This window comes from Juglans regia, chromosome 2 (genome assembly GCF_001411555.2).
Source record: "Juglans regia cultivar Chandler chromosome 2, Walnut 2.0, whole genome shotgun sequence".
NCBI lineage: Eukaryota > Viridiplantae > Streptophyta > Magnoliopsida > Fagales > Juglandaceae > Juglans > Juglans regia.
This window is the reverse complement of record NC_049902.1, coordinates 2688946-2703492: the sequence shown is the minus strand read 5'-3', so window position 1 is coordinate 2703492 and position 14547 is coordinate 2688946. Positions and strand designations below refer to the sequence as shown.

Below are 14547 nucleotides of genomic sequence, written 5' to 3'. Positions count from 1 at the left end.
TGCCTTTGTAGAGCCTGAGCTGCCAGGCTAGTCATTGCTTCTTGCACCAATGCTTTAGGAATGTTTAGCAAGAACACGACTCTGTAATGATTTTGAAATTTTTTTGCTTTTTAAAGTTTCATCATTCCTAGTGCCATTACTCATTGCTGATTTCAAAGTACCATCCACAGGTTGGCCAACTTTAGTGCCACAAACAATATCTGGAGTAAGACCCTCCGTCACCTGATTGATAAAAATTAAAATTTTGTAAAGCTTCCATAATAAAAATAAATAGTAGTAAATACAAACAAAATTCAATGGATAAATGACTTGGAGATGGTAGGGGTAATGAGATACATGGGGCTACTCATTTGGATCTGTCTTTGGTGGCAAATCGGAATTTTTGTGCTTTCTTCTAACTTATTACAAATAAAAAGGATATTTCAATGTCTTTTATATAATTTTATTTAATGGCTGACTCAGAAAATTTCAGTCTAGCCTGGTTCTCTATACACTTTAATCCTAACTTCCTCCCTATAATCGCTGTCCCTCCTTTGAAAATCAAATGGTAGATAGGAGAGCACAAGGAGGTTCTAATTTACCTTGAGAAACATTATGAGGAAAATGAATTACCCAACCTAGTTTTAGAGAAAAGAAAAAAAAGGACTACTTGGGAAAGAGGCATGAAAAAGTATGATATCATCAACTAGTATACTGGCTAACTTGAGATCATTCCATAAATGAGAATTTGATACGCACCAAATGCTCCCCATAGCCATTGACATGTTCATGTTCAAGGGGAACATAACCACTTTGGCATATAGAAGCAACTATTTGAGAATATTCATCCAAAGCAATGCCCATAGATTGAATTGCTTCCTTGAGACAATGTTTAAGCTTAACAACACAATTAATAATAATTCTCTCCCCCAGTTCCCCCTCAATAGGCGAAGCAGTCTGAAACAGTGAGTAAAGATAGATAAGATTCCAATTTCATAAAGAAATTGAGATGCAACATATGTAAAGTCAATAAAATTACCTCATTTTCCTTTTTTACACTATCTAGAAAAGGAGCGAGAAGATATGAGGGAATTTCTTCACTTTCATCTATAACCAAGGTTATAATTGTTTCCATGGCTGAAAATATAGTGTGGTTGGTTAGACCTTGAGTTGACCAAGAGCAAATACACAAATTAGACATAGAAACTACGCAGGAGGGTTAGACATTAAAAATACACAGCAAGTTGTGATTTCCATTGCGATGGCTTGCGGCGGCCTTGTGTATGAGAGGAAAGGGGTGACGGAGATGTGGGGAGGCGCACAATAGAGGGAAGAGTGATATTGCTGTGTCTGTGACGAAGGGAAGGGAGGGAGAAAGCAAAGTCTGATATGGTGTATATGAAACGCAGCGTTTCATTTGTACATGTGGAGGGATGGGTAAGCGGGGGTTTCCCCTGCCGGGTGCAAATAAACATTTTCTTTTTCAAGAGATTCAACTGTTAAGATCAAACCCACCATTAGTTAGATGTAGAATAAAACATTTTAAACTAATTTAAAGGAAACATAAAAAATAATTAATACGATATTTAATTTAAGGCTTGAAAGAATGATTCAATTCAGTCGATTCAATTGACTCGGTAAGAAATCCAACCAATTTTAGTGAACATTTTGAATTGTTCATTGAACACTTTTAATTGACCGATTCATACAGATTCAAGCCGATTTAAGACCCATTTGACCCGATTTCAATCGATTCAAAACTATATTTATTTTTAAGTTGTTTAACAACTAAGTTTTTCTTTTAATTTCTTATATAAAAATATGATAGAACTAAACATATATTAACTTCTTCATTGTTGTATTCAATAAGAATCGTAGAGAAAATAAAAGATAAAACATGTAGTTTTTTTTATTTTTTTTAGTTGAACAAAAAATTAAAGAGATGAATAAGTATTTTATATTAAATTTTTGGTTGTGCATAAAATACTACATTTGGCATGTATTTATAACTTAATGGTCTTTATCCTTTTAGTATTTAAGACAAAAAATGACGACAATGGAAGTTAAATACATAAATTACATATTTATAGAAATTATTTAGATTCATATCGTATTTATATTGAAACAAGTCAATAAATTTATATTTTATACTATTTTATACATGATATAACATGTTTGAATTGTAGCAAATATGGTTTTTAATGCTTTTTATTAATATTAAAATATCCGATTCAAAATTATCAGTAATTTGTTGAATCATCCGATTCATTGAATTGATTTTTATCCAATTCCGAACCCGATTTCAATTTTTTGAGCCTTGATATTTATTTTGTTCTATATAATTATTTACTTATTACGAAATATTTTAAGGTGAGGTCTGGATAGTGAGTTGATAAAAAATGAGATAAAGTTAAATAAAATATTATAAAAATATTATTTTTACTTTTAATTTTTTAAAAAATAAAATTATTTATTATATTTTATATAAAAATTTAAAAATATTATAATAATAAAATAAAATAAAATAAAATAAGATGTCTCAATTCAAACAAACTTAAATTATTTATTTTTTTAAAATAACTAACATACAAAACAATATCCCAAGGAAACACAACGAACTAATAGGAGTTAGGTTCGGAATTTTAAAAAAATCAATATATAGCTGTCATGGAACTGTCGTTTTCCTTAAAAGCTCTCCCTCCCTTGTACTCCAAGCCACACCCTTTCCTATACTTTTTAACAATTTTTGGTTTTTGAAAACACTTGTTCTAGGGTTTGGTAAAATTTCATTCTCATATCTGCAAGCCACAATAACAGTGAAAGTTGAAGGAAGATTTAAAAATTTTCTCACTCTATGTTCAAATGTGAGGAGATTTTGGATAAATATCTTTGATGTCTACAACTCATGACAGGGAGTGAAAGTTGAAAAAGATTTAGAAATTTTTCTCTCCATGTGCAAGTTTTAGAAGATCTCATATCTTTTTGAAGACATTTATGTGGGTTTTAGAGATCTTTGGTCAATTTTGGTTGGTTGGAGAATATTTTGTTCAGGGAGATATTCTTGGGATCTAGTTTGAGAAGGTAAAAGGTGAACTTTCTTGTTCTACTGTCTTCAATCTTCTTCTCTGGTAGTTCTGTTATCTGCTTCTTTAGTATGTTCTCTCTTTATCCAGTTCACTTGCTTTTAAGCGTAGTCTTTCGAGTTTTCTTTAATTAAAAATTGAAAATGCTACGTTAATTGTTTGTTGGTAGGGATGTTAGCATAATTTTTTGTTTGGGGTTGGGTTTAAGTCTCCCCTTTCGTCTCTCTGTCTTTTGTTTTCACGCAAACAAAAACCACGTCGCATCCTTCTCCGTCCCTCACATCCGTCGCTTACGCACTCCACCTGCTCGCATTATTTCCTTTCCTTTCTCGTAGGTTCAACTTGTCTGGTTCTTCTTTCTGAATATCTGCAATCTGTTCCACCTGCCTCTCCCTTTTTGTTCACTCAATATACATACGTAAGCTTTTGCAGAGCAACTGCTTACGATAGCAACAAAGCTCCATGTCCGTTGAATGCAAATGCAGGTTTGGATGTTGTAGTAATTTTGCACCCTTAAGTATACCCGTGTTTTGTCGTATTCTCTCAATGCTTTGATTGGGCTCCATTGTGTTGTGTGCAATTTTTGTTGTTCCATTTTGCCCTGTTCACCGATATCTTATTGTTGTTATTGAGATTTTGTTATTTTGTTATTTGGTTCATTTGTTCTTTCCTCCCTTCATTTTTTTTATTAGTAAAACTTTATTGATAGTAAAAGTATAGTCCAACTACATCGGAAGTATATACTGAATACACCTAATAACCACAAAGCACTAGTGATGTATATAAGCAAACTATGAAAGCTATCCTCATTACAAACAATGACCGAAGCCCAGGAAAATAGTGTTAAAAAAGAATCTCTTCAGCTTGTCTAAGGAACGCTCTTGGTCTTCAAAGCATCTATAATTTCTCTTTATTCACAAATATCACATAATATGAGTAATCTAGAAATACAGTCATGTATTGTGCAAGCGTCGCGTACTTCTTTTGAAAAAGAGTGGGGTCCACTATTAAAAAATTAGTTTTTTTTTTTCATCATGTTGGTCCTATATTTACTCACTTTTTTTAAAAGGAGTGCGCGACACTTGTGTATTTTATGATTGCAAATATTATTTCTCCATAATATAGTGAGGGATCAATTTCCACATATCGGAGATGTAAACATTACCCCTAAGAATTGTCCAACACTTGAAAATATCAACTACTTTTCCCTCCCTTTAGTCACTGAAAAAATGTGGGTTTCATGGGCCATGAAATACTTTCTCATCTTTTACTTATAAGAAAAGGACATACTTTCCTATCCTACTTTTTTCTTCCATGGCGAATCGAACAAAAAATTGAAATGGGTGGCTTTATGGGCAAATTCTAAGGAGATGAATTTAAGAAAGCGTGTATGCTGAAAGAGACGACTGGCCTCTGACCTCCTTGGATGGATGGATGGTTATTGGAACAAGCAAATATGATTTTTTACTTGACCCCTTATCGCATGCTATAATTTTGTCTTGTAACTACCCTTTGTTATGTATCTGATTGATGCTAACTTCGTCCTCTTTTGTCGTCTTTCTCTCCCACTCTAACCTCAAGCATTCCTTAGAGTATCACCTTGTCCACTTTGTGGCGTGACTTAACTTAGATCCTCCCTTGACGACATCTCAAATTTTGTTTAGTTTGGGGTTTAAGACTAGGGTGGTATTTGACGATGTTGTGATGATTGTAGAACTAGAAAGTAGTGACATAATTGTTTAGGGGTGATGGCTGACAAATAATTTGTATGCATATGCATGAACGTTTTTCTTTTGTTTTTTGCTCTCCACCAAACAATACTTCCTTTTGTTTTCCTCATCTTATGTTGAAACGGATGCAACCTAAATTAACTTGAGACAGAGATAATATAATGCTTATCCTATTATCTTAAAAAAATGCAATCTTTTTGATAATGAGAAATTCCGAGACCTTGCAAATGCAACATGTCATTAATTTGTTTAAACCTTGGAGTCATGTAATGCGTTCCATTACACGAATCATGTAAATTATTGGCTTTTTACCCATGAGATGTGGCCTATAGAAATTGTTAGTATCAAAGGGTTTGAATTTTAGACCTGAAGGGAGCATAACACCAAGATCAAAACCCTTACCGCTTGCAAATAGTCGATGCTTGATCTCTCTTCTTTTGGGTATATTTTTCTTTTGAAATAACCACATCATACTTAGATATATGGAACATGGTTTGCTAACTACACTGCAAAGTGAGTTGAAGTTTATAAAACCAAAGCTGATGAGACGCATTGAGAAACATATCTAAAAAAGAATTAATACATTAAGGGCTCGTTTGGACATTTGGAGTATTTTAGAATTCTGTAAATCATAGTGAAATGTTCAGTGAATGGTAGTGGAATTGTTTGGGTTAAGATATTTTATTGAGTTTTGAGAAATGAAAGAAAAAAGTTGAAAAATATTATAAAATTAACAAATTGTTTGAATGTAATTTTTTAATATTACTTTTGCTTTAAAGTTTGAAAAGTTGTATTGGTTTTTTTGTTTTGTTTTGAAATTTGTAAAAGTTTTTTTTTTTTTTGATAAGTATGAAATTTGTAAAAGTTATAATGATTAAGTAATGATTATATGAAAAATTTGAAAAATTGAAATTGAAAAGTATTTTGTGTTTGAGTGATGTTTGAAAGGGAAATTGTGAGAAGTTTTGAGATAATCTCTTCTCATTTCATTACCCAAACTTGCACAAACCCTTATGTAATGACCTGGCCCAAGATCCATTTCTTTAGCCAGCCTAGCCCGTGGAAAAGAAATGAAACGAATCGGGTGATGTTTTGGTAAGTTTCCCTAAACCCTATTTTTTCTCCCCCAACCCCGACGTTTCTCTTTGTTCTCTCCTCTTGCGCATGGACACTACCTAGGGACTCTCTCTCTCTCTCTCTCTCTCTCTCTCTCTCTCTCTTTGTGTTTGCACTCTCCCTTTCCCCGTTGTGCCACAACCGTCTTGGCATTGTTGTTGCCAAAGCCTTGCTCCATAGTTCGTGCTGCTATAATCTTTACTGGTGTTGATTGTCGCTCGTCACGTCGATATGCTTCTCCGACCAGCTCTTTCTCTCTCTCTACAGTGAGTTTTCCTTTGACGTTCCTTGTCGTCTTTGGTTGCAGCTTTGTCACGTAGGCCATCCTATCCTATGCCGTTTGTCCAACCCCCTGCCTCGTTTGTTGCACACCGTTGCCCACGCCATTTCTAGCTTTCGGTCTTTGTCCTTTGCCCTCACCTTTGTCCTTGCTGTCGCTAACAACGTCCCCCATGCCCCAACACCACTGCCATCCTCCACTCAACGATCACTGTCTCTCAACCTCGGGATCCTAAATAATGGAGGGTTGATTGGAGTATGTATGCAGTTTGTCAGAATGTTCAGAATTGGAGTATGTGAAAATATTTTTATTTTCGTTACGTTTCGGCAGGAACAATTGAAATTTGCCGTGTCAAAATAGTAACTAGCACATATTAGGGGTGGTATCCCGGATTAAATTTCGGCCTTTCTAGCTTGTTCTGGTCCATTCCGGCCAGATCCTGGTATTCTTGCTGGAATGGGGACTTTCGGTCCAAAATTTACCTTCATTGCATTTTGGTAAATATTTTGGTACTAAATGAATCCGGATTCTGAATGTCTAAAAGTAAAGGGGCATTTTTGTAATTTATGAGCTAGAGCCTATGGTAGTTTTGTAATTTAAAGTAAAGGTAAGGGGCATTTATGGATTTTAACTTTAAGCCTTTAGGTTACTTTTTACTTTTTGTTTCCTTTCTTCTTCTTTAGTCTTCTGTAGTTCTGTGATTCTATCTCGCACGCCAACTTCAGTTCAGACTTCATTAGTTCATCTTCAAGTTCTTGCTTCAAGAATCAAATATCAAACTTCATCTTTTTTTTTTTCATTTAATTTTTTCTTCTTTTCTTGGTTTGCCGCGACGCCAATTTTATTTTAATAGTTGGATTGACGGTGATGATGATGGTGATGGTGACGTTGATGAAAATATTATGAATAACATTTCGAATGTTGATCCTTATTGTCTTTTTTATGAAGATGAGTGATTTTATTTTAGTAGTTGGATTGAAAACTTATTTAGTTTTACAAGTATGTGTGTTGTTAAAATTCAAGACTTGTATTGAGAAGTATTACTTGTTTTATGACTTATTTTATTGTTATTTTAGAAAATAATTTGTGTGTATATATATATATAATTTATCCATATATATACTATTCCGAAACGGTACACGAAACGGTACCGGTACCGAAATATCTCATTCCAGTGCCTTGACCGAAACGGCCACCGAAACGGTATTCAAAACTTTGATCCACACTCCGACAACCGGCACCACCTACACAACCCATGCCATTGCAGCTCCTATTGCTCCGCTGAAGCTTGGACCACTCGCTCGTGTTGCTTGATTCACTCCGTTGCAACTTGTGTTCCTCCGGTGGTTTGAGATTGTTCCTTAGCTTGGTAATTCAACTGTTTCGGCTTTTCTTTTGTTGGTTTTCATTTAGTATCAGGGTTTTGGTTGTTGAAATGGGGAGTGTCTTGAACAATAGGGACACAAAACCCATGTCTGAAGAGTATCCACATTTTCCTCCCCATCTTTCCATCGTCTTGTACATATCCAGAACCAGAACTATAAAACCATAACATGAATGGCCAAATTTGTAACGCCCCAATAGAAGTCCTAAATCACATGGCTTATGTTCCAAAATAACTAATCAATGATACAATTGGAGTTCCCTTAGAACATTGTAAAGAGCAAGAACCTCTCATTGCCAAGCAAAGTGAGATCCTATATACTACCTACCCTTATCCTCATATGCGATATCACAATCTCCCCCCATTAAATTCACGACGTTCTCGTTGGGCCAGTCTATTGTAGGTGACATGGCTCAAGTCCTACATTTCTGTTTGGGATAGGTTCTGATACCATTTGTAACGCCCTAATGGAAGACCCAAATCACATAACTTATTATCTAAAAGGACTAATCAATAATACAATTGGAGCCCATTTAGGGGTATAACCGGTCCGATTTGGTCCGGTTTTGGACAAAATTTGGAACTGAACCGATATGCACCGGTTTTACATTTTCAAGAACCAATTTTGCACTGGTTATCCCCCTAAACCAGTATTTTCGGTTTTATCAGTTTCGGTCCGGTTCGGTCTGATTTTTCGATTTTAATATGCTATATTATATATTATATAATATATAATATTATATTATAGTATATTATAGTATTATATACTATAATAATAATATATTGTAGTATATTATTATTGTATTATAGATTATAGTGATATATTATAATATATAATATAGTGATATATTATAGTATATTATAATATATAATGATATAGTATTAGTATAACTATTAAGACAATAGACTATAGTGATATAAGATTTTAAAATTTAATATTATATTAATTAGTAATTTATCATATAATACAAAACTATTTTATATATAATTATATATTATATATAAGAATTATATATAGTCTAAAAAATTATAATATATATATGAACCGGTCTGGTCCGGTTTTAGAAAAAGAAAAACAAGAGCTGGACCGATTTTGACGGTTTTAAGAAAAATAAAACGGGTACTGGACCGTACCAGATTTGATACCGAACCAAACCCACCGGTTCGGTCCAGTTTATCGGTTTTTTTTTACACCCCTAGCCCAATTGGAACCTTATAAAGAGCAAGAACTTTTTATTCTCAAGTAATGTGAGATCTCATATACCACCTACCCTTATTTTTATCATATGGGGCATCGCAAAATCATTACTTGGTTTTTTAATTGATCAAGAACTCAGATAGAGCCCCTTGAGAATTTTGGAGATTGCTTCTCTAATGTATCTCTAAGAACATGGAGCTGCTATTATGGGTTTTTTGGGGAGGGAGGGTTTCCTCTATTTGTATTGCAGGAAAAATTCATCTTGGCTTAATTAAAGCTACTATCTTGTTTGGAAAGACTTGAGTCTTGTTTATGGCTATGTTGTAGACAATGTGTTGGAGTCTTTTTGTCTTTACTGATATGTTGTCCTCCCCTTCCCCCAAGTAGAATATGGAATTTGTGAGAATGTGAGCCTTTTGACGAGCCCTGGTGACTTCGCCAAGGGCCGTCCGGCATAGACTGTCTTGTCGGAGACCTGATTTCATTCACTCCCATGAATCTTTGGATTTTTTTGAGGATCTTGCCTACGACATCATTCTGTCGTCGGATTCGCACCTCCACCGACACAGAAAAATCTGGCAAATCCTGTTTGGGCTTCCCATTGTCGTTTCATCTCCGGCGACCCTTTTCCTCTTAGCTTTTCTCAAAGTTTTCTCGTTGGATCCGTGCTCCTTAGTTGTCCTGTGCGCTTTCTAGTGTCGGATCCATATCTCCACCATCTCAGACAAGACCGATGACTTTAATTTGGCCCCCCCCGAAGTTGGTTCTTCTCCAGTGACCTATGATCTGCAATCTGAGCCACTGCCACAGATCTGGTTTATTTTGGGGTCTCATTCCAACGATTGGTAGTTTGTTTCGGTGACCTTTCACCGGAAGCATCGAGCCTTCTTGATTGTTTCTACTGCTTTGGGATAATCATGGGCATTCTTAAACACCTTTTAATAGAATCAAAGGTATTTATAATGTCCATGGAGGGTGGATATTTTTGTCGCATTACAAAAAGGGGCAAGAAGGTAACCAAGGAGATGGTGCTCAGTAATGCCACTGCTTGTTGGCTGGCTAGTACAGTGGAAGAATGTGTTCTATTGGAGGGATGGAAGCAAAGCTCTGTTTGCTCATAGGAGGTCGAACGCTCATGGACATTTTTTGGAAGTAATTGACTATGGTGGTGGTAGGGGGGGTCGTGGTCTCTTAGCGATCCTAGAAGGAGTGGAAGGAAAGGGATGGAAGAGCTTTTCTATGGAGTTGAAACAGAGTTTGGCTAAGAAAGATCTAGTCCTTGCACCACAAATGGACAGAGAGGTAGAGAAGGGGAAGGAGATTGTGAGGCCGTCCAAGTTGTATGTAGAGGTGGCGGTGGGTGGTGTAGGGAAGACGGCCGTAGTGCATGGAGTTCCGAGTTATCCTTTTGCGGTTGAACAAAAACATAAAAAGGGAGTCATGGCAGGGGAACTTTCGGTGGGACATGGTCTGAAGAGGGAAAAGGAAAGACGCCAATCACCTGAAATGGATAGCTGTCCAGGAGAAAACGAGTTGCAGAGGTATATGCATAGTCTGGAAAAGGAGGGAATGGGCGTGAAGGAGGATTTTAAATTGTTTAGAAAGGAGATAAAGTCTTGGATTTTTAAGATGATCAAAGGTTTGGGCCTGGGCTTGGGCCAACGTATGCGGCCCCTAAAAATAGGAAAAAGTAAGTCCACTGGGTGTAATAGTTTGAAGCTAGATAAAGGGAAGGACTTGGGCTGGCCCGCATAAGCCCATTTCGCCTCCCAAACCCGAAATAGGCCGAAGATCCATGGGCCTGTGTTTGAGAAGGGCTCCACTTTTTTAATCTCCGTTGTCGCTCTCGACATTTCTTCATTGGTGACTTCAGCTCTTGCGCTGGAATGCACGCAAGCTTCCACGGAACATTTGGGGGAGGGTTCTGATGTGTCCCCAGTCTTAATGGCGAAGAAGGCGACATGTTTGGTATTTGAGAAATCCAAAGGGTTAGACGAAGTTGCACATACAAGGTCGCCAGAGGTGAATGGACTGGCTGCCAACCCAGAATCTCCAATGGAGAGTACCAACGGAGTTGTTGAGGAGGCACATGATTTGAAGGGTTTATCGTTGGTGCCATTTGGAACTACGTCAGGCGCTACGTCTGGGGAAGACGTTGTCCCCTTGGTATCTCTTCTTTCCTTAAACAATATAGATGGATCTTCTCCGGATTGGGTTTTGCAAAAGGTTAATGAGATTCAACATATTGTGGGAATCACACATGGAGGTTGTGAAGACCAGTTTAAAGCTCTACTCTCTGAGATTGAAGAGAGCCACTCGCGTGATACCAAATCAAGCTTTAAGAAAAGTAGGAAGTTGAATCTTTTTTGTGCAATCAACTATGATGTTAAGGGCGGTAGCTCAAGTCGAAGGTTGTAGTCTTTCGCATAGAGGGTATTCGGGTGGAGGTTAGGCTATGGGAAACATTGGGTTGGGGTTGGGGATGTGTGTTTTTTTTCTAACTCTGGCTTGATGTATTTTGGGTAGTTTTTCGCGGGCTTTTTGGGGTAGTAGGAGCTCCCTAGTATGGGTTAGGGATTTTCTTGTATACATCCAGTGTACTTGGTTACTCTTTATTGATTTATATATAATACTTATAAAAAATAAAGAAAGCTCCCAACATATAGGCTACTGGCAAGACACAATGGTATTGTTCAATTTGGAAGAAATATTATTTTATTTAAGGTTGGCTCAAGTGGTAAAAGCCTTGGTCTTGGTGGTATGCTCCCTTTAGGTCTAAGGTTCAAATCCTCTTGGGTGCAAACGGTTTCTAGAGACATTGGACTGAGAGAACTTCCCCTTGAATTACCCAAGGTGCACTTGCGGGAAACTCCTTATCGAGGGTCTGTACACCCCCGGAATTAGTTGGGACTTTGTTCTCGGACACTCGGTACCAATAAAAAAAAGTTTCTCCCAGCCTTTTTGTCTTGTAAAAAGTTCTTGTAAGCACATGTACCTTACCTGGTGTTCCATTGTTTTATTTAGGCTTGGCTTCTTCATATTAGGAGATGCAATCAATCAATTTTGTGGATGTACAATGTTGTTTTGACTTTTATGTGATCCACTTGTTAGAATTCTGCTTTGTTTATGCTGCTTCTATTAAGGACTTGCATTACAAAATATGAAAAATTGACAGAAGCAATAATTGCCTGAATTTTTATCTCACAAATTTTCAAGCGATTATTCTTTCTTTATTCAGGTCCTATTTCAAGCTATTAAAAACTAGTTGGTATTAATTTATATTTTCTCCATGGTAAATTGTTGAAAAAAAGAGGCTCAAAAGTGAGTAGGTAGATACTCCTCAAAGTACTCCTCCATGGATTCACGTGGCCACCAGCAAGTTCCATTATGTTTTTTCACCCCAAAATTCCTAGGCTACATTTGGATGTTGAGATGAGTTGAGTTGTGAATAGTAGTATTTTGTAGGTCCCATTGAGATGAGTTTAACTTTTTTAGGTTGAGATGGATATAACTTTTTCGGTTAATCTATGAAGTAGGTTGAGATGCGTTTAATTTTTTAATGGGAGGTTGAAAAAGTAATGGATCCCATCAATGATTGGTTTGAGATAAGTTGAGATGAGTTAAGTTTGGTTCAACAACCAAACACAACCTTAGTCTCACACTTTAACTAGTTAAGTTGGCAGTAAATTCTGAGTCTCACACATAAAATAAATTCTTATATTTTCTTTTTTATTGGATGCATGTGTGGAGTTTGCGATCACATATAATTGTTTATACATATATATGTAACTTATTTATATAATGATTATCTCGAACGGTACACCGAAACGTACTGCACTGAAATATTATGTTCCAGTACCTCAACCGGAATGAAATTCAAGACTTGGCCTATGGTATAAACATATTTGATGAGATGCTGTTAGATTTGATTAAATGGGTCAGCTTGTTACGTAGTGAGTGCTTATGAAATATTTGAATGGACATATTTATAATTGGAGTAGTTTGGAAAGTTATTTTGGTTGGCTTGGTGTCGAGTGAGTAGTAACCGGGTTAGAAGAATTGGAACCATGGGGTTATCGTTGTGGAGTCATTTAGTTTTGTCGACTTATTTTATATGTGTTAGTTTAATTATATTAATTTATAGTTTGTATTAATTATGTTTAGGTGTCGATTGGTTTTCGCTGGGCACCATATGAGGCAACTTAGAGATGTTAAACGGTTTAGGTAAGCGGTGCTCCTATGTTAGACTTTGTCTAAAAACTGACTAGCATTGATTTTATGAAAAAATTGCATATTTTATTATGAAAACAACCTTGGTCATTTTCTGCACTATTCTTTGTATCTGAACAAGAAAATGAAATAGTTTTTAGTCATTACTGGCGCAGACATTAGTAATTTTGGTACCTTGTTCTCAACTACATAAAAAAAGGAGCGATCATGAATTCTTAAAATTTTATATGATTAGATGATATTTATCTACTTAGTACTCTGTTCTGATATGATATTGCATCTGAAAATCCTCTGGCATAACATTTTGTTTTTGCTTTTTTTCTGACCTTACTGCAAGTGTAAAATTGTGGCCTCTATTATTATGTTAGTACCAACACATCCGTTTCTGATTGTATGGAGACAAAGTGGTTTTCTTCATGGTATTTCTTATGTATACACCCGGGGTGCCAAGTTTAAAAGGGAGAGATTTCACTTCTATTTTTGCCCATACTGGCTGCCGGGGTAACACAACCCTGCCATAGGGTTTAAACATGGTCTCTGTTATGTTATGATATTGTTTCAGTTATGCTTTTGCCAAAAGTCTTTTGTTTATATTATTAGTGTAAATAAATGTTTTTGAAATATCGCTTTGTTATCTTGAGATTTTGTTTTGTTTTGCATTTTGTAATTGACTCATGTTTACACGTTAGTATGAGTTCCGGTGGACTCACCTGTTTATCTTCACCATTTGTTTTTCAGATGACTATGTTGGTTGTGACAGTTGGAATAGATTGCACGTGAAGGATTATAAGAGGAAGGTAAGATAAGTGCCGGGTGTCATAAGTGCATGTTTAATTTCTTTAGTAGTGTTTAGGGTATGGGGCGTGACACGATAAAGACACTTATTGATAGTGGCAGGTATTGAAAAATAACAGTAAAATGTTTGTTTTTTGACAAGTGAAAAAGTAACTGTAAAAAATTAAAAATAAAACAACAATCTTGTTTGAATTGTATTTTGAGAGGATATTTGTTGAAACAGTTCTTGAGTGGACTTGAATTTTTTATAAGGGCTTTTGTAAATGCTTGATCATTCTTAATGACTATTTCAGGAATATTTCTATGTTTTGTTTCTATTCATTTTGTCTCCTCTATTTCGATTTTCGACACTTGTGGAAAATCTCTCTTTATCGCCCACTCTTCTCCTGTATTTTGTCAGAAGTACCTCTTTCATCTTTTTAGTTCTCTCTTGGGCTATTAGCCTATTTGGATGGGTGTGATGTACTCCTGGAGTTTTTTGGTTGATTCAAAGGTGTTAGTTCTCTAGGGAGGGTGGGTCGTCTCTTCGGGTCACTGAAAGAAGTTTGAGGTGCTCAAATTCATTTCCATTGGTAAAATGATGTTGGGTTGGTCGGCAAACATGGTGGGAGTGTGTGTTGTGTCTGCTGGTAGTATTGAATTCTATAAAAGCCTAATGTGAAGGTAGTTGGGCTTTCTTGGCTTAGCATCTTTCAAATTCCTTTGGACACTCCTTGGTATTAGCGGAATATGGAGATGGTGCTAGACAAGGG

The 14547-nt window shown here is 36.1% G+C and overlaps 1 protein-coding gene across 12 annotated transcripts in view; it reads left to right on the top strand.

The window, feature by feature from the left end:
• Window positions 1–2706: 2706 nt before the first annotated feature.
• Window positions 2707–14547, top strand: part of LOC109003869 (protein MICRORCHIDIA 6) — a 30823-nt gene continuing 18982 nt past the window's right edge. For 3 of the 12 annotated variants that reach the window (XR_004800903.1, XM_035687945.1, XM_018982197.2), the window contains exons 1-3: window positions 2707–3067; window positions 12935–12994; window positions 13739–13797. The gene's annotated coding sequence lies outside the window, so the exon portion shown is untranslated. Of the gene's footprint in view, window positions 3068–3480; window positions 3548–7517; window positions 7558–12934; window positions 12995–13738; window positions 13798–14547 lie in introns of those variants that run through there. The other 9 variants (XM_035687937.1, XM_035687939.1, XM_035687940.1 and 6 more) reach the window with 9 other exon arrangements.